Here is a 23,712-nt window from a genome sequence, read left to right on the forward strand (position 1 = left end):
ATCTCAAGCATCTGGAATGAGGACTGGCACATAGCTATTGTTCAATAAATTGCTTGTTGATAAATAAAAATGCTGGAATTATTTCACTTCTCTTTATCAACTGTAGGCAACGCGAAACCTGTATGCAGGAAAGAAAGATATAGGATTAATGAAATGAAGAATTTGGGGGTGGTTTACTCTAACAGTATTATCTTGACTCTCATTTAGGATCTATATTTGCATTGAAAGGTGCAGGAAATATGATTTGCTCCTGCACGGAATGTACTGAAACCTGTGTTTCTGAGTCTGTAATTAAATGTGGCACTTATCTTAATGAGCACATGCCACCTTTCTCTCTAGGCAGAGCCTCTTAACACAACTGAAATATGCCAGCAATTGCACAGAACAAACTGCAGAGTCCTGTCATATCCCATGATACAATTAATCTCTGTGATTAGGTGAATTTAAACAAAAAGGTATGTGTTTATCTTCATGATGCACAGAGTGGCAGTGGCAGGTAGCTCCACTTCCCAGAATATGGTTCCAATCCAGGATGTCATTTGGCGAGACATCAGTTGCCACAAAGAAGTCTTCTGTGAAACTGAAGAAGGTGAAGTTCATCGTAGGGGTTCCCTCGCACTTCTCTTTGGAACACCTTAAATCCTAGGCACCCACCTTTGCCTCAGAATTCAGTTGGTGTCTGATGTGGAATAATTTGTGCCCCCTGCCCAGAAAGATATGTTGAAGTCCTAACCCTGGTATCTGCGACTATGACCTTATTTAGAAGTAGGATATTTGCAGATGTAATCAAGCTAAAAATGAGTCATCCTACATCTAATTAATGGTGTCCTTATAAATAGACTGAGATTTGAAAACCCAGAGGACAGAGGGAAACAGGTCACTTGATGACCAAGGCAGAGATTGCAGTGATTCAACTGCAAGTCAAAAAATGCCAAGGATTACTGGCAACAAGCAAAAGCTAGGAAGGCACAAGGAAAGATATTTTCCTACAATCCTCAGAGGGGGCATGTGTCTGTAGATGCCGTGATTTTGGACATCTGGCCTCCAGAGTTGTGAGGCAATTAATTTTTCTTAAGGCCACCTAGTTTGTGGTAATTTGATATGGCAGCACTAGGACATTTATATGATGCCTCAGGTGGAAAAAATAGGCCCTATAGTTAGAAGTTTCCTTGACTAATCTCGCTCACTTCAGTGCCTCATTTCTACTTTCTTTCAGGGAGCATGAGCTCTGACTTAGGGAAGGAGTATTCTAAGCTTCCTTTCAGAGCCAGTAATTTTCTTCCAGTTAAAAATCATTTACGCTAAACTAACTCTTTTTGTTCATTCAGGCTGTGTGACAAAAATATCATAGACTGTGTGACTGAAAAAACAAACATTTATTTCTCACAGTTCTGGAGGCTGGGTCATCCAAGGTCAAGGTGCTGACAGATGGATTGTCCCTGGAAAGCCTGCTTCATAGATGACAATCTTCTCCCTGTGTTCTCAGGAGTGAGGGTACCTTTCTGGTGCCTTTTTTCATAAGGACACTAATCCCGTTCCTGAGGGCTCTACTCTCATAACATAACATCCAGAAGGTCCTACATTCTAATATCATCACACTGCAGGTTAAAATTTCAGCATGTTAATTTTGGTATGACACATTCAGTCTATAGTAGCAACCCTCCCTTGAAACTCAATGCTCTGTGATGAGCTTCAGCCAAACCTAAAAGTATATCATATGAAGCTGAAAAGAAAATAAATTGGGACAACTGTTTTTGGAGGGGAAGCAATTTAGCATAATGTACTAACATGTAAGTATTTTAAAACATTTTCATTTTTAGAAAATATTGCTAAAGAAATTACAAAATATGTACACAAAAACTTAGCTACATGGGTGTTAAGCACCATATTGTTTGCAATAAGGAAAAGGTTTAAAAATGGAAATATCTATGAATATCAGATTATTAAATAAATTATGTTTTTCCCATATGAGGATATACTACATAGGTATTTAAAAATGAAGCTGTGGAATAGTCATTTTTTTTTATAAAGTTTTAGTTGTATTTTATTTATAATTCACACATAATAATTATACATATTTACGGAATACAGTGTGATGTTTCCATGCATGTATACATTATATAACAATTAAATCAGGGTAATTAGCATACTTTAAACATTTATCATGTTGTGGTGATAACATTCAAAATTCTACCAGCTATTTTGAAATACACAATATATTGTTATTAGCTATAGTTACTCTACAATAGAATAAAGTATGAATAATCATTTTAAAACTATGCTCTGAAGAGGATGCAGGTATCTCAAAACATTTCAGTGAGTTTAGGAGGTGAGTCGAAGCCAGGATCCTTTGAGCTTTGCCCCATTACCTTCACTTAACCAGATCTGCTCTATTTTATCTCTTTGATATGCTGAGTTTCTCAGTAAAATGCCGTTTGAAAAAAAATTGTTATGTGTTGATTTCTGTCCCCACAAAAGTTGTTGAGGTCCTGACACCCAGGGACTGTGAATGTGACATGATTTGGAAATAGAGGCTCGCAGGTGATCAAGTTGTAGTGGACACTAACCCAATACAACTATGTTTTTTAAAAAATGAGAATTTTGGAAACAGAAGCAAACACACAGGTAGACGGCCATGTGAAGATACAGGCAGAGTTCAGGGTAATGCATCATAAGTCACAGAAAACCAAAGATTGCCAGTAAACCAGCAGAATCTGGGAGAAAATGGTATAAAACAGACTTTTCTCATAGCCTCAAGAAAGAACCAACTTTACCAACACCTTGGTTTTAGACTTCCAGCCTCCAGAGCTGTGAAAGAACACATTTCTGTTGTGTAAGCCACCTTAGTTAAGGTTGTGGTATTTTGTTGCAGTAGCAGTTAGAAACTAGTGCATTTCTAGGCTAAAAGAAAGTTTGATGCTCCTTTGTTGCAAAGAGATATACATAGTAAATATATACACAAATTATTTGTGAACTCTTAAGTCAATGAATTTTTCCTCTTAATATGTTCTTTCTCTTGGTTTTCTCACTGTTAGTCCACCTATTGAATAAATTGTGTTCATTGTTTCAGGAGGAGCTATGATAATGGTAAAATAATAGGGTTGTTCTTGAGCTCTGAGTTTGAAATCAGTATTTTCTAGTCCATAGCTGAGGTCAGAATGTAAACCTTCCAAAAATCATTTATCATCCCACTCCATCAAAACTCAGGGTGAATATGAACAGACTCATATGGATTAGGGGAAATTCTGGAACAAGAAGCATGATCCCCTTTACCCTAAGTGCAAATTAGAAGGACTCAATTGTCTCTAGAAGCTTGTTGGGCAGGGAGCATAAGGTTCAACCTGGGGTTACAGGTGAGTAGTCAAGCCACATCATCAGATCATAAGACATGAGAATCCTGGCTGCTCTAGGTTAATTGCTTTTTTTTTTTTTTTTCAGACAGAGTTTTGCTCTTGTTGCCTAGGCTGGAGTGCAATGGCACCATCTTGGCTCATGGCAACCTCTGCCTCCAAGGTTCAAGCGATTCTCCTGCCTCAGCCTCCCAAGTAGCTGGGATTACAGGCATGCATCACCACACCTGGCTAATTTTGTATTTTTAGTAGAGATGGGGTTTTGCCATGTTGGTCAGGCCAGTCTCGAACTATGGACCTCAGGTTATCTGCCTGCCTCAGCCTCCCAAAATTCTGGGATTACAGGCGTCATCCACCACGCCTGGCCAGCTTTATCTCTTGAAGCCTGTAAAGCTCTGTCTTCTGTGGCATTTAAGTTGTTTGTGAGCATTGTTGGGTATGGTAGCATGTATTACTGACCAACAAATATTCCCTCCCCCTTACCCTCAGCTGTGAGAAGCACGGATTTCCTGCCTCATCTATTGTGATTTTTGCCATTAAAAGTAATGGCAAAATTATTTTAATTGCCATTACTTTTGATGGCAAAAACCATGATTACTTTTGAACCAACCTAATACATTGGGCTCGACCATGTGATTTGCCACAGGCAGTTAAATATACTGAGACGTGAGGGCACATTTGAGCAAAAACTTTAAATATATGAACTCTTGTTCTTCTGCCCTCTGCCATGAGAAGAATATGTCCCAAGTAACCATTCCTCTTTCAGCTTGGGTCCTGATATGAGAGATGTATGGAGAAAATACCTAAATCTACCTTATAACCTGGAGCAGAACCACCACAGCCTCAGACATGTAACAATTATGGTGTTTACTCTCTTGCACAATTTTATTTTAGTTATTCAGAAACCTCAGCAAGTAAAAATCTTTTTGGAAAACCTCTCTTGACAATTGTGTGAAATTTTACAGCTATGCACATGGCAACCCTCTGATCATCCTGTGTTTCAAGGATAATTTTTTGATTTCACTATGCAAGCCACAATTTCTCTGCCTATAAGGAATTTAGCAAACTGTGATCATAAATCCAGGGGCACTTTTTTGCCTGGTATCAATTGCAGCAGCTATAACAATGATGTGCATGCTTACTTCTTCATCGGGGGCAGAAGATTTTCTTCTATTTATTTTGAGACACCCTATTATTTTTTTAATGGTAATATTTTATGCAGTGTTTCCTCTCTGTGGTGGTTTATACCAACTTGGTCAGCTATTTTACCATTTGGCACCTCATGATAAGATTTTAAAAATTATCTATCTATTTATTTGTTTTTAATTGGAGTTTCTCAACCACAGTTGCTACTCAGCAACCCCCTCCAAAAGCATTTGGAAAATGGAGGAGGCATTTTACATTTTACAACAAGTGGTGAGTGCTATTGACACGTAATGCCCAAAGTCCTGTGAGGCTAACTGTCCTGTACTGTACAGTAGAGTCCCATACAACCCTATTTTTTCCAACCTAATTCTCTTAGTGCCATTTGAGAAATGTTGCTTTAACATAGCATCAACTATTGGCTTATGAAATCGGTGACTGTATTAGTCTGTTCTCATGATGCTAATAAGGACATACCCAAGACTGGGTAATTTACAAAGGAAAGATGTTTAATTGACTCACAATTCAGCATGGCTGGGGAGGCTTCAGGAAACTTACAATCATGGTGGAAGGGGAAACAAACATGTCTGTCTTCACATGGTGGCAGGAGAGAGAAGAATGAATGCCCAGTGAAGGGGAAAGCCCCTTATAAAACCATCAGATCTCTATAAAACCATCAGATCTCATGGTTTTATAAGGAAGCCCCTTATAAAACCATCAGATCTCACTATCACTAGAACAGGATGGGAAAAAGTGCCCACATGATTCAATTATCCCCACCTGGTTCCTCCCACAACATGTGGGAATTTGGGGAACTACAATTCAAGATGAGATTTGGGTGGGGACTCAGCGAAATCATGGAAGCTGCGGTATCCATGAAAATCCCCTATTATGATCCACTGGGGTGCTTCCTCACTTATGAGAGGCAAAAATCAGAGAAACCTAGTGAGAAAGTTTGAGAAAATTATTGTCATAGACATCAGCAGACAATCACTGAAAAAGCTAACTTTGATATTACCTTAGGGTAACTTTACGAGGTCTTCCCTGGCCCTCAAGACTCATGTTACATGGATGAGCCGTCTTTCCTATACATGAGATTCCAAAAGAGTGGGAACTTGGGAGCCTTCTCCTTGGGAGCCTTCTTCTATGCCACTCAAAAAGGGAGTTTTAATAGTCTGTTCCCACAACACCAGCCATCCAATCACTGGGAAGCCACTATTTCATAAGATGTGACAATAACCAGACCTACTACTGATGAGCCATGATGATATTTCTGCCAAAGCAGACGAGTTAAATAAATAGAAAGTTAAATAGAACCCTGAACAAGAAAGAGAGATAAGCAGATCAACAAAAGGTATAGTGATGTTTATATGCTGTGCAAAAACTATGATTTCTAATAATACATTCATGGCCTGGAAGATAAAATAAAAGAAATATCTTAACATAGAAAGCAAAATTATTGTATAAAGACATACAAATAATGAATGAAAATGTAAGAGGCTGGCAGGAGAGCTCTAGGAGACCCAGCAGACCAAGCTTGCAAATTCAAGGACACTCAAAAGGGTAGGGGTCCCAGAAAGGGAGATGAAAAGAGGCAGTTTTGAAATACATAAAAATTACTCTAAGCTTGAATTATTATCAAATTGTTAAAATTACCCTAAGTTAAAAGAACATTAAATCTGATTCGTTAGAATAAAAGAGTTCACATTACAATTTGAGTTGGTGATTAAAAAAAAAAGACCCATCTAATCAGAGCTTCATACATTTCTGAACTATAGGCATAAAGAAAAACTCTTGCAAGCTTTTGGGGACAAAGAATAACTTATCCCTAAAGGTAGAAGCAATCAAGTGAATGTCATTCTTCTTATCTGGAAGCTAAAAGCTGTAACATAATATCTATGTCATTTTGAGAGAAAGGGACATCTACCCAATAATACTTTGTCCTGCTGATGAATAATTCAACTGTCAAGAAGAAGAAAAAACAAACAAACATATTATGGTTGCACAAAAATCCCTAGTTACCATCAATGTTCCCTGTGTGGTAAAAATATCGAGAAAGAACTCTGAAGTGTTGATGTCCATATGTTGTAGTTGTCCATCAGTTTGTGAACATTATTTCTGTTTGGAAAATGTTATTTGATTTGTCAGGATATTTTGCAGCCCAGGCAAAGCAAATAAACTATGTTTCACCAACCACGTGTTCCGGAGCACTTGGGTTCTGTAGAGAATGACTTGTAAAAAGGAGGTGTTGCATGGAGTTCGCACGGCAGGGAAGATGAAGAGGTAGCCAGTTTTCGGATGTGGCTGTGACAGGTACCTGATCTATGGTTCCTGTGCTCCACTATGGCAACATGAGAGGCTTTTCTGGAGCAGTCTCATGAGTTCATGTAGGCACGGAATCTGGTATGTGTCCTTCAAGTCTGATTTTCTGGACACCCCTCTGATATGTAATATTTTTTCTCTTATGTCAACAAAACTTGCATACATTATAGGCCACAGGGTAAAGCTTAAAGCATTAAAGCAGTAGAGTCTTTATAGGCCCATTCGCTAATTATGATCCAACAGAAATTAAAATAGCCGGGCACAGTGGCTACTGAGTTATGCCTAGTGTTCCATTATTGGAACGCTAAGCATGTGGGAGTTATTTATATCCTACTGCTCAAGGTGATCGCCAAGGTCTCTTTGCAAAAATTCAAAAAAAATGCAACCTCAGCCATAAATGGGTTAATATCGTTATTTTTTTGTTTGTTTTAATTAAGAATATGCTTTAGTATTTACATTCAAGGATCCTGACTTATAGAGACTCTTACCAGGCCTGAAACAAATCAGAACAGAGACTTCAAGATAGGTGAGGGGCAGACACCTGTAGTCCCAGCTACTTGGGAGGCTGAGGCAGGAGAATAGCTTGAACCTGGGAGGCAGAGGTTGCAGCAGTGAGCTGAGATCGCGCCACGGCACTCCAGCCTGGGCTAAAGAGTGAGACTCAAAAAAAAAAAAAAAAGATAGGTGAAGGAAGATAAAAATGAGAGTAAGTTTGGGGCACAGTTAATAGTTAAATGTCAAGGAATACTTATACATTGTCTGGGAATGTATAATATAAATCCATATCAGAACTTATGACTATCCGGCAAGGGAGAATCTATAACAGTCTACTACTACAAGTATTAGACTGTTTCAATAAAACTCAGAGGCGATTGGGGAGAGTTGAAATAATTTTAAAATTTTCAGGTTATTGCACTGTTGTAGTGTGTTAGTGAGGGTCCTCCAAGAAAGAGATGCCAAGATAAGATTGAACATGCAAGGATTTTATTTAAAAAAAAAAAAAAAAAAAAAAAAAACTTGTGAAGGAAAATGAAGAGAAATCAGGGAAGACGGAGAGAGACATCAGACCTTCGTGCACAATTGATGCCTAAATGAGGGAGAAAGGGAAACGAGTTGGGGTGGGGGCAATCTAACCGGCCATGCAATCCAAGGAGGTGTGGCAAGTCCTCTGAGGAGTCTTTGAGCCAAAGTCAGACATCAGAGGAGTCTCCTGTTTTCCAGAAACAGGCTGTAGTACCTCTGCTAAGCTAAGCCATTGACTGGGAGCAATCTACAATGACATTGTCTTAGCAAACCACATTGATAGATTTCAGAATACAAGTAGAGCCTTACATCAATTCTGCTACCTGTAGTTAGACATCTGCAAGGTGCATTCCCATGGCCAACATGTGTGCGTATATGAGGATATAAAAAATATTTCTTCATGGAAGAAGTACTTGGAATCTTATTTAAAATAAATAATAGAGAAATATGAGTTTGAAAAGGGAAGGTAACGATGAATTGAAAAATAAAATAGAACATCTGTTCCTTAAAAACATAGACAATATGAAATGAATAGAAACTTTATTAAACCAAGAAATCTAAAAAATGAATAGTGAACAGCAAGGTAAAATAATATTATATGGAAAATTAGACAGAATGAATAAATGAATATTTCATTAATAACATTGAACGTGAACATACCGAGTTCTTCTTTGAAAAAGACAAAGACCATCAGATTTTTTAGGTTGTATTACATTTATGGTAAACCAAATTTAAAAATAAGTGTGACTGAAAATAAAAAAAGAGCTAACAAATGCCAGTCAAATGAAAACTAAAGGAAAGGAAATTGGGTTTGGTAACATTCAGGAAAAGAAGGATTTTTTTATTTTAAAACCCTGTAGTGGATGGTGCTGTGTCCCTTAAAAAGACGAATTTAAGTCCTAATCCCAGTACCTATGAAAGTGGCATTATTTGGAAATAGGGTTTTTGCATATGTAATCAAATTAAGGTGGGGTCGTACTGGATTAATGTGGACTCTAAATCTAAGGATTGGTGTTCTTATAAGAGAAGGGAGCAGGAGATTTGGACAGAGAGACACAGGGAAGAGGACCATGTGAACACAGAGGCAGAAACAGGAGTGATGCAGCTACAATCCTAGGAATGCAAAGGTGGTGGGCAACCACCAGAAGCTGGAAGGCTCAGGGAAAAATGTTTCCCTAGAGCCTTTAGGGGAAGCATGGCCCTGCCGTTGCCTTGATTTTAGACTTCTAGCCTCCAGAACAGTGACAAAGAAACCTTTGCTGTGTTTAGCCACCCATTTCATGGTAATGTGCCATAGCAGTCAAAGGAAACTAACACAAACCTTGAACAAGACAAACAGAAATAATTTTTAATAATAAAAGTTTAAACAGAAGATATTACAACTATGCTGTCTCATAAGGTATTCACTAGTCATGTATGGCTATATAAATTTAAATGGAGATAAATTTAAATACAATAAAATTTAAAATTTTGTTGCACCAACCACATTTCAAGTATTCAATAGCCACATGTGATTGTGGTAACCAGATGGGACAGCACAGATGCAGAATACTTCCATCACAGGAAGTCCTACCAGAGAGCTCTGCATTACAGTTATAGGTAAGTAGAGGTATAAAATTGTAGCTAAATATATGAAGCAAAACCTATTACAATGCAAGAAGAACTTGATAGAAAAAAGGGAACTTTTAACATATTCCTTTAAGAATTAGGAAAATGCATATAGAAAAAAATCAAGTCAGATAACTGAATAACTCAATCAGTCTACCTAAATATGCATCCCTCAGATATGTAACATTTTTTCTCTTATGTCCACAAAACTTGTATACATTATAGGCCACATGGTAAAGCTTAAAACACTAAAGCAGTAAAGTCTTTACAGCCCCGTTCTCTAATTATGATCCAACATTTTGGGAGGCCAAGCCTGGTGGATCACTGGAGGTCAGGAGATCAAGACCAGCCTGACCAACATGGTCTCTACTACAGAAACAAAATTAGCTGGGCATAGCAGTGCATGCCTGTAATCCCAGCTACTTGGGAGGCTGAGGCAGGAGAATTGCATGAACCCAGGAGGCGGAGGTTGCAGTGAGCTGAGATTGCACCATTGCACTCCAGCCTGGGCAACAAGAGCGAAACTCCCTCTCAAAAAAAAATAATAATAATAATGAAAATAATTAGTGTAAACAGAGTTTTTAAAAATTCACTCAACTCTTTGTTTGTAATTGAAAATTATGTCCCTAGAAATTCCTTTAATTAAAGAATATTTGCAAAGAGAAATTTCAAAATATTTCAACAGAAGGGAAGCAAAACATAAATACTACACAGCAAAACTTACAGATCTCACCAAAAAATTGTAGTGAGTGGAAAGTATATAAGCCTATTGATGATGGAAGATTTTTTAGAAATTGAAAAGAAACTTACTACCAATCTTGATAAATAATAAAGTTCAACAATATGAGCCAACAGATATGAAAAGTAGGAATTATACAGCTAAAGTTAAAATATATATTTTTTTTTGTAGAAACTGATTTTTACCCCCAAATGCCAATACAAGGCATTATTGAGAGCAAAAATATATAAGGTCGGGAATGATAAAGAAAATGAATCTTTCTCTCTCTCACACACACACAGAGGAAATAGTAACAGGATTATAAGACAATACTGTAAGAAAGTTTATGGCAATATTCTTGAAAACCATCTACAGGAATTTGTGTTTTTCAAAAAAAAAAAAATTACCAAAATTTACCTTCAGAAGATTCTACTATTAAAAAGTCCCTGGAAACAGATGGGTTCAGCTAAATTGTATCCAATTTTAAAAGACAGAAGAATTTAAGGTAGCTTAAACCCTTCTAGAACATATAAAAAGATTAAGGAATAATGCTTTATAAATTTAATGTAAATAAAAATTAATTTAAAAAATTCAATATAAAATTAATGTCAATACTGACAAAGATGAAAGAAACAAAAATAAATTATTGATTTTTCTACCTTGTGAATTCAAATGCCAAAATTATTCTTTAAAATTTAGCAAATATAATCAACAAAATAATTATATATGCTATGACAAAGCTGGATTTACCCTAGGAATTCAAGAGTGTTCAGTATTTAGATCTATTAAAATAACTCATTATATCGACACTTAAAGGTTTTCCTCTAATCTCATTACCTTTCCATCTCAGTTTGCTTTATTGGCTGTTTCTCTTCTGCCCTACCTATGAATATTTGAATGCCAAAGATACTTGAATAGGAAGTATGGTTTGTGGACCGGTATCACCAGGAAACTTGATAGAAATGCCAGAATCTCAGGCTCACCACCGGACCTACAGAATCAGACTCCCCATTTTAACAAGCTCTCCAATTGATTGGTGTACACATCAACAGCTGAAAAACGCTATCCTAGGGATGGGTAGTAGACTTTGTCTGTAGCTACATTCCCTGCCTAACCTATGTGACCTCATTTATTTACATGGCTTAACGTGTCACAGTAATCTCATTGATAATGCTAATAGATAATGCTAATGACTAATTGTGTACATCATCACAATTCACTTTGAGGTTCCTACTTACTAGACATTTAAATTTAACATATGCAAAATTGAACTCTCCATTACCCCTAGTCTGATCAAACCTGATCTTCCCTCAATAAGCATTCACCTAATTGCTCAAGCCCAAAACTTGGAGATATTCTCATAACTCTTCTTTATATCATATCTTACCTTCTATCTATTATCAAACCTTGTTGACTGTGTTCAAATTTTATCTCAAATCCAACCTTTTCACATGACTTTCAGACTTCCACTAAGGTTGGCTTAACTCTTGCTAGACACCCTCCACGGACTTCACTGCATGAAGAGGTTGTAACTTTTGAGATTGGTAAAGGTACTCAAAGGCAAGCTTTTTATCTGGGGCATGACAGAGAGGTTTTAAGGATTAAGTCCACTATGTGTTTGAACATTATAAATTTAACATTCAGTGGCTTATTCCAAAAGTAAATACAGTAGTCCCCCTTACTCATGGAGGATATATTCCAAGACGCCGGGTAGATGCCTGAAATGACAGGTCATGCTGAACCCTATGAACACTACGATTTTTCCTATATTTGCACACCTATAACAAAGTTTATGAATTAGGCATAGTGAGGGATTAATAACAATAACTATGGTAAAATAGAACAATTATAACAATATGCCAGCATTGCTACTCTTGTACTTTGGGGCCATTATTAAGTAAAATAAGAGTTACTTGAACTCAAGTACCTCAATACCATGACAGTCGATCTAATAACCTAGATGGCTACTAAATCACTAACGGGCAGATAGCTTAGGCAGTGTAAATACACTGCACAAAAGGATGATTCATGTCCCAGGCAGGACAAAGTGAGAAAGGGTGAGATTTCATCATGCTACTCAGAAGAGTGCCCAATTTAAAACTTATGAATTGTTTATTTCTAGATTTTTTTCATTTAATATTTTTGAACTGTGGTTTCACTCAGGTCACTAAAACCTCGGAAAGTGAAACCACAGATACAGGGGAGACTGCTTTAGCTGTTTTTACAGAGAAAGAAACTTAAACAAAGGAGGTTAGGCCTTGTATGAAGTCGCTCAGGCTGTGGCAAAAGTCCCGTTGGTCGTCTCAGCAAAAGGGAGGAGGTGCTTTGGTCTTGGCAGTAGTAGGAGGAGATTTAATAAACACAAACCAGCTCTACAGATTCAGCAAATGAACAGGACAGAAGGGAATTTCACAGTCATGGCAGCAACTGGAAAGCTACTACTGTATCTTGTTAAACACGCACAGCCTCTTCTAAGCAGGAATTGCTAGGGCATGAATTTACAGGAGATTCTTCTCATTTACATACCTTTGGCTCTTCTTACGGTGTTTGTCAGCCATAAGAAGTTCTGCAGAAAATTGTTTATTTCAGACACAGTCTGTCCAAAATTCTGTTCAGAGTTATTGTTATTTTGAGTTGTCACCAGTGACTTGGAAGTAAACTTTGGAATAATTAACCTTGAATTCGTGTGGCTTGCCATGGGCTCAAGCCATTCACAAGCTCGATGTGAACATAAATGCTCTGATAACAACTTTAGAATTCTCATACTTAAATTTTGGTTTCATCCATAGAAGGTAGGTAAATTTCGTTGATAAAGAAAAGATTTGGAGTACTTTTTGCAAATTGTTATTAAGATGATATGGCATTTTCTTGGCTTGAGTCTGAAGAAACAAAAAGTATAAAATACTATAAGCCTAAAGGCTAAGAAGGCTCCTAAAGTGTCCTATAGTTATCACTGTCTCTAGAAACTGAGTTCACTCACCATGTCAGGAAGACATTATAATGTTTAAAAAAAATGTTTTCATCATTTGTTTTATTATCAGAGCTGGAAAAGTGAAAAAGACTGAAAAAAAATAAAGACAGCTGAGGAGATAATTTTCTTTAGGCTAAATAAAGACAGCTGAGGAGATAATTTTCTTTAGGCTATGGGTGAGAAATTTAGTGGCAAGATTAGACATATAAAAAGAGAGGAGAATTCTATCTTAAGATTCTAGATGGACAGATTTAAATAGATAAAGAAACCTCTAGTTTTAACTCTTTTTCAAAAAGGGATGAGAAAAATGCACTGCTAGATCTCATCTGATAGTAGATCTGAAACAGGTGAAAACAAAATAACAGGGAAAAGAAGCACCACTTCACAGGACTCTGTGATGATTCTCCCAGAGACAGACAAGAGCCAAAAAATTATTGCAACTTCTCTTTTTAAAGTCGTATTTAGAGATCCTGTAGTAAGGATCACTGGGAAAACACCTCTCATAGATTCAGATAGCAATGTGAAAACATGATTCGGAAAACTATATTAAAAATAGGATGCAAGATGGCTACTGAGATGGGCATAAAGTACTCAAATAATTTCTGAGAAACTCAGCTACCATTTTTTTTTTTTTTTTTTAGGTGAAGATAGTGGAATTGCCTGATTGTGCCCTGAGGAAAGTGCTCCAGAAATTTAAAGAATTGGGATGTTAATGAAAGGCACAGCCAAGATGAGGCATACTTTAGAGAACATAGAAAGGACCATGATAGATTGAGTCCAGGTTTGGGTTAGATATTAGTCAAATAACAGAGTGTCTCTGGGGTAGGATTGTTCATCTCAGGGAAGTGAAAGTAGACAAAATTGAACAATGACTGATTGTGGCAGGTGCAGAATGCACTTATTTTTTATAATGGAGGAATGTGCTAAAAAATTCTGGAGGAAGACATCAACAAAACAAACATCTGGGCCGGGAAGCAAAAGGAGAGGGAAAGGAAAGCAGGTACTCGATGACTGCAAAACCTCAACTAACCCTGCATGTGGTAGCAAAGAAAAAGAACAGACTTAGAAACAAGTTGCACTGTTAGGAATTTAATGGAGCTTCCTACAGGGAGGCAGGGAACACAGAGAACTGAAATTTCAGAAGCACACATGAGGGACCTCCTGGTGAGATAACACAGCGGATTCCTTAACCCCACACTCTCCTCAAATCTTCTAATTTTCCCGGCACTTAGTATTATTAGTTTCCCTTCACTCTCTTCTAATAGGTGTGTAGTGGTATCTCCCTGAAGTTTTAACTTTTATTTCAGTAATGGCTAGTGACACTGAGCTTATTTCATATCCATATATTATTGTTGGTGAAGTTTCTGTTCAATTCTGTGGCCTGCTTTTTTATTTTCTCGACGTACCTTTAGAAGAGAAGTTTTAAATTTTTATGAAATCTATCTTTTTTATTATAGATCATGACCTTGGCGTTATATATAAGAACTCCTTACTTATTCCAAAATCACGCAGATTTCTTTTGTGTTTAAGTTTTTTCTTGTTGTTGTTTTAGGTTTATAGCTTTCAGTTTCAGATTATAGGTCTATATTAGTAGTATGCAGTTTTTAGGTATTATCTTTAGATTCATGAGATGGGTTGAGATCTGGTTAAGATTTATTTTTGTATGTATGGATGTCCAATTCTTCCAGCACTATTTTTTGAAAAAACTCTCTTTCCACCAATGATTTGCTTTTATAATTTTGTTTTAAATCAGTGGACTACATATGTTTGGATCTGTTTCTGAACATTCTGTTCTGTTCCACGGACCTATGGTAGTGATCTTTCACCAAAACCATACTGTCTTGATTACTGCAGCTTTATAGCAAATTTTGAAATAAGATAATGTTAGTTGTTAAGCTTCGTTTTTCTTTTCCACTTTGTTTGGCTATTTAGCTTCCTTTCCTTTCGATATGAATTTTAGAACCAGCTTGATTTCAATGAAAAAAATATCTGCGGATATTTTGTTTGGAATTCCTAAAAGTCTGTAGACAGATTAGTGGGGAACAGAAATCTATGCTACAGTGAGTCTTCCAATTAATCTTAGTATAGCTTTCAATTTATTTAGATCTTTGAATACTTTTTGAGTGTTTTGTCGTTTTCGTCATCAGATTCAGTACATGTTCTGTTCGATGTATAAGTATTTCATTTTTGAAGTTACTATAAATTATAGTAACATATTTATATAAGTTATAGTAAATGCAATATATAAGTAAATATAACATAGTAAATTATATTTCATTTTGAAGTTACTATAAATTATATTGGTGTTAAAAATAGCTGCCTTCAAATAATTTTATACTGCTTCATGTGTTATACAAGAGCTTTATAACAATATATTCCCAAGTTCTTCCTCTCATCCAATATGATACTCTTCTCATGTATATAACTTTGCATAGTCTATAAATTCAAATACATTGTTAATTTTTTTTTTACTTTAGAAAACCAATTATTTTTAGGGCAATTAAAATGAGAACAAAACACACATATTTATCTAAATTTTAACCATTTCCATAAATAGTTTTTGTGTATGCATGTGTGTGTAGAATCGTGTTTCTGCCTGATATCAGACTGAATAACCTTCTTTTATATTTTTTAATATAGATGTGTTGATAATAAATTATTTTAGAATTTGTTAGTCTGAATAAGTCTCTTCTTTCATTTTACAAGTACATTTTCAGTGGGTATAAAATTTGGGTTGACAAATTTTATCTTTCAGCACCTTAAAAATGCCAATTTTTATCTGGCAAAATCTGCTGTAACACTTATTTTTGTTCTCTCCATAGAATGTGTTTCGTTTCTAGCTTCTTTCATGATTTTTCTATTTATCTTTCACTCTACTCAGTTTGCCTATGAAGTGTTTAGGACTATGCTTGTATATGTGTGCACATGTGCATGTGCGTGTGTGTATGTATGTAATAGTTACATTGCTTTAGATTCTCTGAGTTTTTCAGATTTGGAGTTTGACTTAGTTCATTATTTTGAGAAAATTCTTGACCACTTTTTGGATATTTTATCTTTCCAATTATCTGTCTCTTCTCCTTCTGTTATTCCAATTTAAAAAAAAAAAAAAAAAAAACAGCTTGTATCATTCACAGAGCTCCGGCACAGAAAGCCAGCACTCACATTTTGTCTCACCTTTGAAGTCCCTATCTGTTCTTAAAGTTTGAGCTGGCCGGGTGCGGTGGCTCACACCTGTAATCCCAGCACTTTGGGAGGATGAGGCAGATGGCTCACGAGGTCAGGAGTTCAAGACCAGCCTGGCCAAGATGGTGAAACCCCGTCTCTACTAAAAAATACAAAAATTAGCCAGTCGTGGTGGTGGGCACCTGTAATCCCAGCTATTCAGGAGGCTTAGGCAGAGAATTGCTTGAACCTGGGAACTGGAGGTTGCAGTGAGCCAAGCTCTCACCACTGCACTCCAGACTAAGTGACAGAACAAGACTCCGTCTCAAAGGAAAACAAAAAAAAAAAGTTTGAGCTAATTGTCCTGCGTCCTCAGCTCATTAATAGGTTCAAAAAAAGTAATAATTTTGTAGCTTATGTGATTTTCCAAGCTGTTATGATAATAACCCTGTGTCTTTCTGCATACATATTAATCATAAAATAAGAATGATAACTACAGTATTATACTTTCTTATATAGACCCTTCAGAGATACATTTACATAGATAACATTCATTCTGTCTCCACTGCATGTAAATCATCGTTTTATTTAAATCAGTGTTTCAGTTTTAACTTCCTATAATCATGCAAATATTATTCATAGCAGGATGAATATTATTTTAGGAATATATATCTTTCTTATGCAATATTTTGGGTTTTTTAGGAGTTCAAAGCTTCCTTATTTTTACTTTGCTTGCTTTTATTTTATATATAACTAATTCATCTACAAACTGTCAGACAGAAAAGTAAATATAATCACAAAATAGTGATATGCTTATAATCTGGCTCTTTGGGGGCAAGGGAGTAGCAATGATTGTTGTGCTTGTTAATTTACATAGTGTAGATACTCTTGCCATGGCAAATTTCAAGTTATTAGTATTTCAAAAGGGGATGGCAAAAGCTTTAAATATTTAACCATTGACTCTCAAGAATCAGTGTGAACTTGTATCTTATACTGCTCAGGTTTCCATAACAAAATACTGTAGATTGAGTGGCTTAAACAACAGAAATTTATTTCTGACAATTCTGAAGGTTTAAAAAGTCTCAGGTCAAAGTCTGGCAGGGTTTAATTTCTAGTGAGGTCTCTCTTCTTAGCTCTCAGATGGGCTGGCGTCTCACTGCATCCTCTCACGGCTTTTCCTCTGAATGTGGGGAAAGAAAGAGCAATGGGTCTCATTTCTCCTTTGATAAAGACACTAATCCTATCAGATCAGGCCCCACCCTTATGACCTAATCTAATGTTAATTGTCTGTTTATATCCCCTATATCCAAATAAGGTTACATTGGGGATTAGAGTTTCAACATGTGAGTTTTGTTGGGACAAAAATTCAGTCCATAGCAACTGGCTTCAGCACACCACTGACAGCAGTAATATAAAAGTTTTATATTTTTCCCTGGAGTCCTATCATTTTGAACCTACCACTGTCCTGCTTGAAAGTGGAATAGGTGCTCCCTAGCACTGTCGAACTGTCTTCTTGGGGCCCATTCCTCATGATCCTGGGATTCACCTGTTATGTTAGGTGGCCTCTTCTTGAATCAGTGTCTTCTTCTTTCTTGATTTACTCTCAAAATTCAAGTTGCTTCCTGAGAAAGAAAGCAAGGGAGGCAATTTTTAAAGGACCCATATTTTTATTCTACTTTGATACTTTAATGGGATGTTGTTGAATAGAGTTCTAGGCTGGAAATATTTTTCTTCAGAATTTCAATAACACCATTGTTTTATGGTTTTCAATACTGCTCTCCAAAAGTATGGTGCTATTCTGATTTTAATTATTTTGCTTGTCACATTTTTTTCCTACGAGCTTTTAGAATATACTTTTTATCAGCTACATTCTCATATTTCATGATGATGTACATAACAGGCCTTGAGTTGTGCTAAAAAAGCCAATGAAGACAAACAAAACATGTAAAAAAATAAAAGTAACATACTTTCTTTTAACATGGAAAGTATGACTGTCCTAGAAAACAAGAGACAGCTAAAACCTGCTTTTTCCTTCTGAAATTTTTATTATTAAGATAATAGACTAATCATCTAAATCTCATACTCTTAAATATTTTATTTTCATCTACTTATTCTTTGTTTACTTATTGGGATATGTCTGTTCAATACCTTCTGCAAAATATTTTTTAAAAGCAAACTTCAAAATATTAGATTTTCAGTGGCTTATTTTTATTCTCTGAGTGTTGTACAGAGGTATATTGTGTCTTATTCCGGTTTATATGGGAGCAATGACATCTCATATTTCTGAGATGTACAAATAATTTTACTGAATTTGTTTCCCTCTCCAGCTTCATAATTTTTGTTTCCTCTAATTGTTTTTATTCTCTTTGTTTAGGTCTTTGTTTTGATGGCAGATGCTTCTCCTCAAATGTCAAATGATCTGTCACTGACTGTTTTTAAAATGCTATTTATACTTTAAATGTATAAAATAAATTATAGATGACACAAACAAGTGGAAAATCACTCCACACTCATGGGTCAGAATAATCAATATTATTAAAATATTCATACTGCTCAAAGCAATCTTCAGATTCAATGCAATCCTTATTAAAATATTAAAATTATTTTTATACAATTATAATAAACAATTCTAAATTTCAAATGGAACAAAAAAAGAGCCTAAATAGCCAACAAAATCCTAAGCAAAAAGAACGAAGTGGGAGACATCACATTACCTAACCCCAGATTATACTACAATGCTATACTAACCCAAAGAGCATGGTACTGGTATAAATATAGACACATAGATCAACAGAACAGTATAGAAGGCCCAGAAATAAAGCCACATATTTACAACCAACTGATCTATGACAAAGTTGACAAAACATACACGGGGAAAGGACACTTTTTTCAATAGACGGTGCTGGGAAAATTGGATTGCCATATGCAAAAGAATGAAACTGGACTCCTATCTCTCACCATATACAAAAAATCAACTCAAGATGGATCAAAGACTTAAATATAAGACCTGAAACTATAAAAATACTAGAAGAAAACCTAGGAAAAACTTTTCAGGACATTGGTTTAGGCAAACAATTCATGACTAAGGCCTCAAAACCACAAGCAAGAAAAACAAAAATAGACAAGTGGGACTTAATTAAACTAAAAATTTCTGCACAGCAAAATAAATAATCAGAATGAACAGACAACTGACAGAATGGGAAAAATATTTGTAAACTATGCATCTGACAGGGAACTGATATCCAGAATTTAGAAGAAACTCAAACAACAGCAACAACAAAAACAAATAACACCTTTAAAAAGTGGGCAAAGGGCATGAATAGACATGTTTTAAAAGAAGACATATAAATGGTGAACAAACATATGAAAAAATACTTATCATCACTAATCATTCAGATAAATGTAAATTAAAACCACGATGGGATACCATCTTACACAAGTAAGAATGGCTATTATTAAAAAGTAAAAAAAATATCAAAAGATGGTGGCCAGGATGCAGCGGAAAGGGAGTATGAATACCCTATTGGTTGGCATGTAAATTAGTATAACCTCTACGAAAAACATGGCATAATATGTGTGTGTGTGTGTACACACACACGCACACTAGTATATGATTCAGCCATAAAAAATGAAATGATGTCTTTTGCAGCAACATGAAGTGAGCTGAAGGCCATTATTTTAAGTGAAACAACTCAAAAACACAAAGTCAAATACCACGTTATAACTTATAAGTGGATGCTAAATAATGTTTACATATGGACATAGAGTGTATAATAATGAACATTGGAGACTCAGAAAACTAGGAGGGTGGGAAAGGGGAGAGGGATGATAAATTACTTCATAGGTACATGTACATTATTCTAGTAAAGATTACCCTAAAAGCCCAAACTTCACTATGCGATATAGCTAAGTAACAAAACTGCACTTATACACTTTACATTTATACAAATAATATAAATAAATAGCTGTTGAGGGGTTTGGATTCAGAGTATGATTACTTGTTGCATATCTAATTTTGAGCCTTTTTTCGTGGGATGATTATTTTTTCTAAATAAAATCCTGAAACTCAGACCTCAGAAACGATAACTTTAGATGCCATTCTTCTGAAATATGAGTTGAATAGAAGAAGGAGCTTGGTGATCTTCCAATTACATAAATAGAATTTTAATATCAGCTTTTGATATAGATTGTTCCTACTGCACCCCCATACCTGTGTCCTAATCCCTAGAGTTCCTGCGATTCAATTTCTCCAAAGAGTAAACTATCAGGCTTCTTGATTGTGCAACCATTTCACAGGATAAACTTAAGTTTTAAAGAAGTTTTAAAAGGAGACTAATTTATTCAAATTGGATGGTTTACTTTTGGATTTTCCTCAGAAGCAGAAATGTGCAGTCAAAGTAGTGTTCCATCCCTTTGTCATTCCTCGTCTAACGAGCAGATCTGTGACTCGAACTCCAGTTTTGCCTTACAAAGACTTTGACTTTCCCAGAGTTGCTGTCTACATAATTTTGCTGTTCATCTAGTCTATCGATGTAGGATACGAGCAAGGATCCAAACGTTGACAGCTGTACCAAATCCCACAAGGCATATAGGCAGATGTTGAAATTAAAAACTAATGCAGCTTGAAGGGGAATAGAAAAAAAAATCTCAGAACAAGTATCTTAGAATTACAAGCAAATTCTAGTTTTGTACTCTTAATTTACAGGTTCCCCTTCCTTACCCCTCCACTCCACCAACAAACACACACACACACACACACACACACACTCCGTCAGTGATTTAATTGGGGCTGAAATTTGGAGATGACTTTTAAATGTTGCATGCACAAGGGATTTCTGTGGCTCTTATAAGTCCTTGATAAAACTTTTCTACTTTGTGACAAGCTGGGGATATCACATTGCTGTGCTATCAGGAGGCACAATAATTTCATGAGGCCAATAAGTTCACCCAAGTTCTACCTATTGATTTTCATAATCCTCATCACAAGATATGTTGAATGCAGGACCATCACTACAAAAAGGAAGTCTTAATATGGATAACTATTATCTTAGCCAATAGTCTCTTCCTTATTTTGAAGTTTTCAAATAGTTATAAAGTGAAAATGCAGGATGTTTATAAGCATTTATACTGCATTTGCTATCTTGGATAGGTTGTTCAAAAATTTTAAGTCTTGATTTGGTCTTTTTCATCAAAGGGTAGTATCATTTGAAATATTGTTTACATAGTTTTTAATTTATTACAGAATATTTTAAACAGAATGTGTCAAGGACGAAAGTCCCATAGGACCTTTCTCATTTTTTATTATTTTTTATTTTTGTAGAGATGAGGTCTCACTATGTTGCCCAGGCTGGTATTAAACTCCTGGCCTCAAGCATACTCTTTCCTTGGCCTCCCAAAGCGCTAGGATTGCAGATGTGATCCAGAACACCCTGCCAAGACCTTTCTTTGATTGACTTTGACGACTATCTACGATAGAGGTTATTCAAGTTTATTGTTAAAAAACATGAGATAGCAGAGACATGTCAATGGCATAGTGGAATGGGAAGTACTGGACCTTCATTTCCTCCACAAACACAATGATTTTACAACAATTCATGGACAGATTACCTTTGGAGTAATCAGCAACTAACTGAAAGTCTCCTGCGTCCTGGGAGGGGGGTGGGGTGCAAAAGCAGACTCAACTGAAGCCAATAGGAAGATTGAGGACAACTTTTCACCAGAGACCTTGCCCCTGGTGCAATGCCATATGATCAGAAAGAGACTCCCTAGCTCCTAGCTTTACCCAGAAAAGGGAATGGGTTGATTTGCAAGTCCAGCTCTCTGAGGAGGTTCCTTAGAGGACTGGCTTTTGTCCTTTCAGCCTTGCAGTTCTGATGATCTAGCACAATCTAGCTATTCAGGGTAAAATGGACGCAGCAGTTTGTACTGGCAAATGTCATTGCTTTCTCTACCTTGCTCAGCACAGAGCAAAAGGATAAAAAATCCCAGATCTGAACTTCCTCCTGGGGATGGAAAGAGTTGATCCATGAGTCTAGCACCCCACTTTCCGTAGGGCTTCTCCCAAAATTAACATGTGTCTCACCAGTCTTAAAAATCACATAGATCTAGCACCATCTGCCCAGGAGAGAATGAAGACAGTGACTTGAACGTAGATGCTATATGACTCCCTCCCTGGCTCAGCAGAGAGCGAATTAACAAAAACCACAGCTGCCTTCAGCTCCCTGAGGAGGAAGAGAGAGAGTAAAGAATGGCAGAACATCTGTTCAGGCTGAGGGTGGTGATCTTCTGCTGTGTAAGTCCAGTCTGTCATGATTAGGGGAGGTTTTGCTTTGTCTAATGTACAGACACCAACACAGGGACTCAAAAAAGAGAAAGAAAAAAGGAAGAAGAATAATGAGCCAAATATTTTCCAAATAAAGAAATCAAAAAATTTTCAGAAACTGACTCTGTTAAAATGGAATTGTGTAGTTTACCTAATAGAAAATCAGAAATAATTATCATAAGAATGTTCACAAAAATAATTGTCATAAGGATGTCAAGAGAACAGTGCATGGACCAAGTGATAGTTTTAAGAAATAAACAGAAAATATTAAAAAGTACCAAAAGGAAATTATGAAGATGAAGAACAAAATAATTCAACTAAGAAAAATTAGTAGAGGAGTTCAGCAGACTACATCATACATAAGAAAGAATTAATGAACTCAAAAACAGATTGCTGGAAATAATTTAACCAGAGGAGAATAAAGAAAAAAAGAATGAATAAGAGTAAAGAAATCTCAATAAAATTATGAGACATCATCAAGCAGACAATTATTTGTATTATGAAAGGCCCAGAAGGAGAAGAGAGAAAAAACTCAAACGCATATTCAAAGAAATCATGGCTGAGGCTGGGAGTGGTGGCTCACGCCTGTAATCCCAGCACTTTGGGAGACTGAGGCTGGCAGATCACTTGAGGGCACAAGTTCAAGACCAGCCTCCCAACATGGTAAAACCCCGTCTCTACTAAAAATATGAAAACTAGCTGGGTGTTGTAGCAGTTGCCTGTATTCCCAGCTACTTGGGAGGTTGAGGCAGGAGAATCATCTGAACCTAGGAGGCAGAGTTTGCAGTGAGCTGAGATCTCACCACTGCACTGAAGCTTGGGTGACAGAGTGAGACTCTGTCTCAAGAAAAATAAATAAATAAATAAATAAATAAATAAATAATAAATAAATAATGGCTGAAGACTTCCCAAATTTGAGGAAGAAAATAGATGTTCAGATCCAAAAACCCAAAGGACATCAAATAAAATAAATCTACACTGAGACGCATTATAATCAAAATGTCAAAAGTCAGTGACAAACAGAAAATTTTGAAAGCAGCAAGAAAAATGTGACTGTTCAGATATAAGGGACACTTCCATGCTCCCTTCTTCT

General features: G+C 36.2%; 2 long non-coding RNA genes across 2 annotated transcripts in view; one reads left to right on the forward strand and one right to left on the reverse strand.

Moving 5' to 3' along the window:
* The window catches only part of LOC134740332 (uncharacterized), a 200,168-nt gene that overhangs the window by 126,411 nt on the left and 50,045 nt on the right, over nucleotides 1-23,712 (forward strand). The window lies entirely within an intron of this gene.
* The window catches only part of LOC134740333 (uncharacterized), an 89,478-nt gene continuing 83,546 nt past the window's right edge, over nucleotides 17,781-23,712 (reverse strand). Inside the window, exon 3 of the long non-coding RNA XR_010127726.1 lies at nucleotides 17,781-17,919. This is a non-coding gene — a long non-coding RNA (uncharacterized LOC134740333). The remainder of the gene's footprint in view (nucleotides 17,920-23,712) is intronic.

Source organism: Pongo pygmaeus, chromosome 9, assembly GCF_028885625.2.
Source record: "Pongo pygmaeus isolate AG05252 chromosome 9, NHGRI_mPonPyg2-v2.0_pri, whole genome shotgun sequence".
NCBI lineage: Eukaryota > Metazoa > Chordata > Mammalia > Primates > Hominidae > Pongo > Pongo pygmaeus.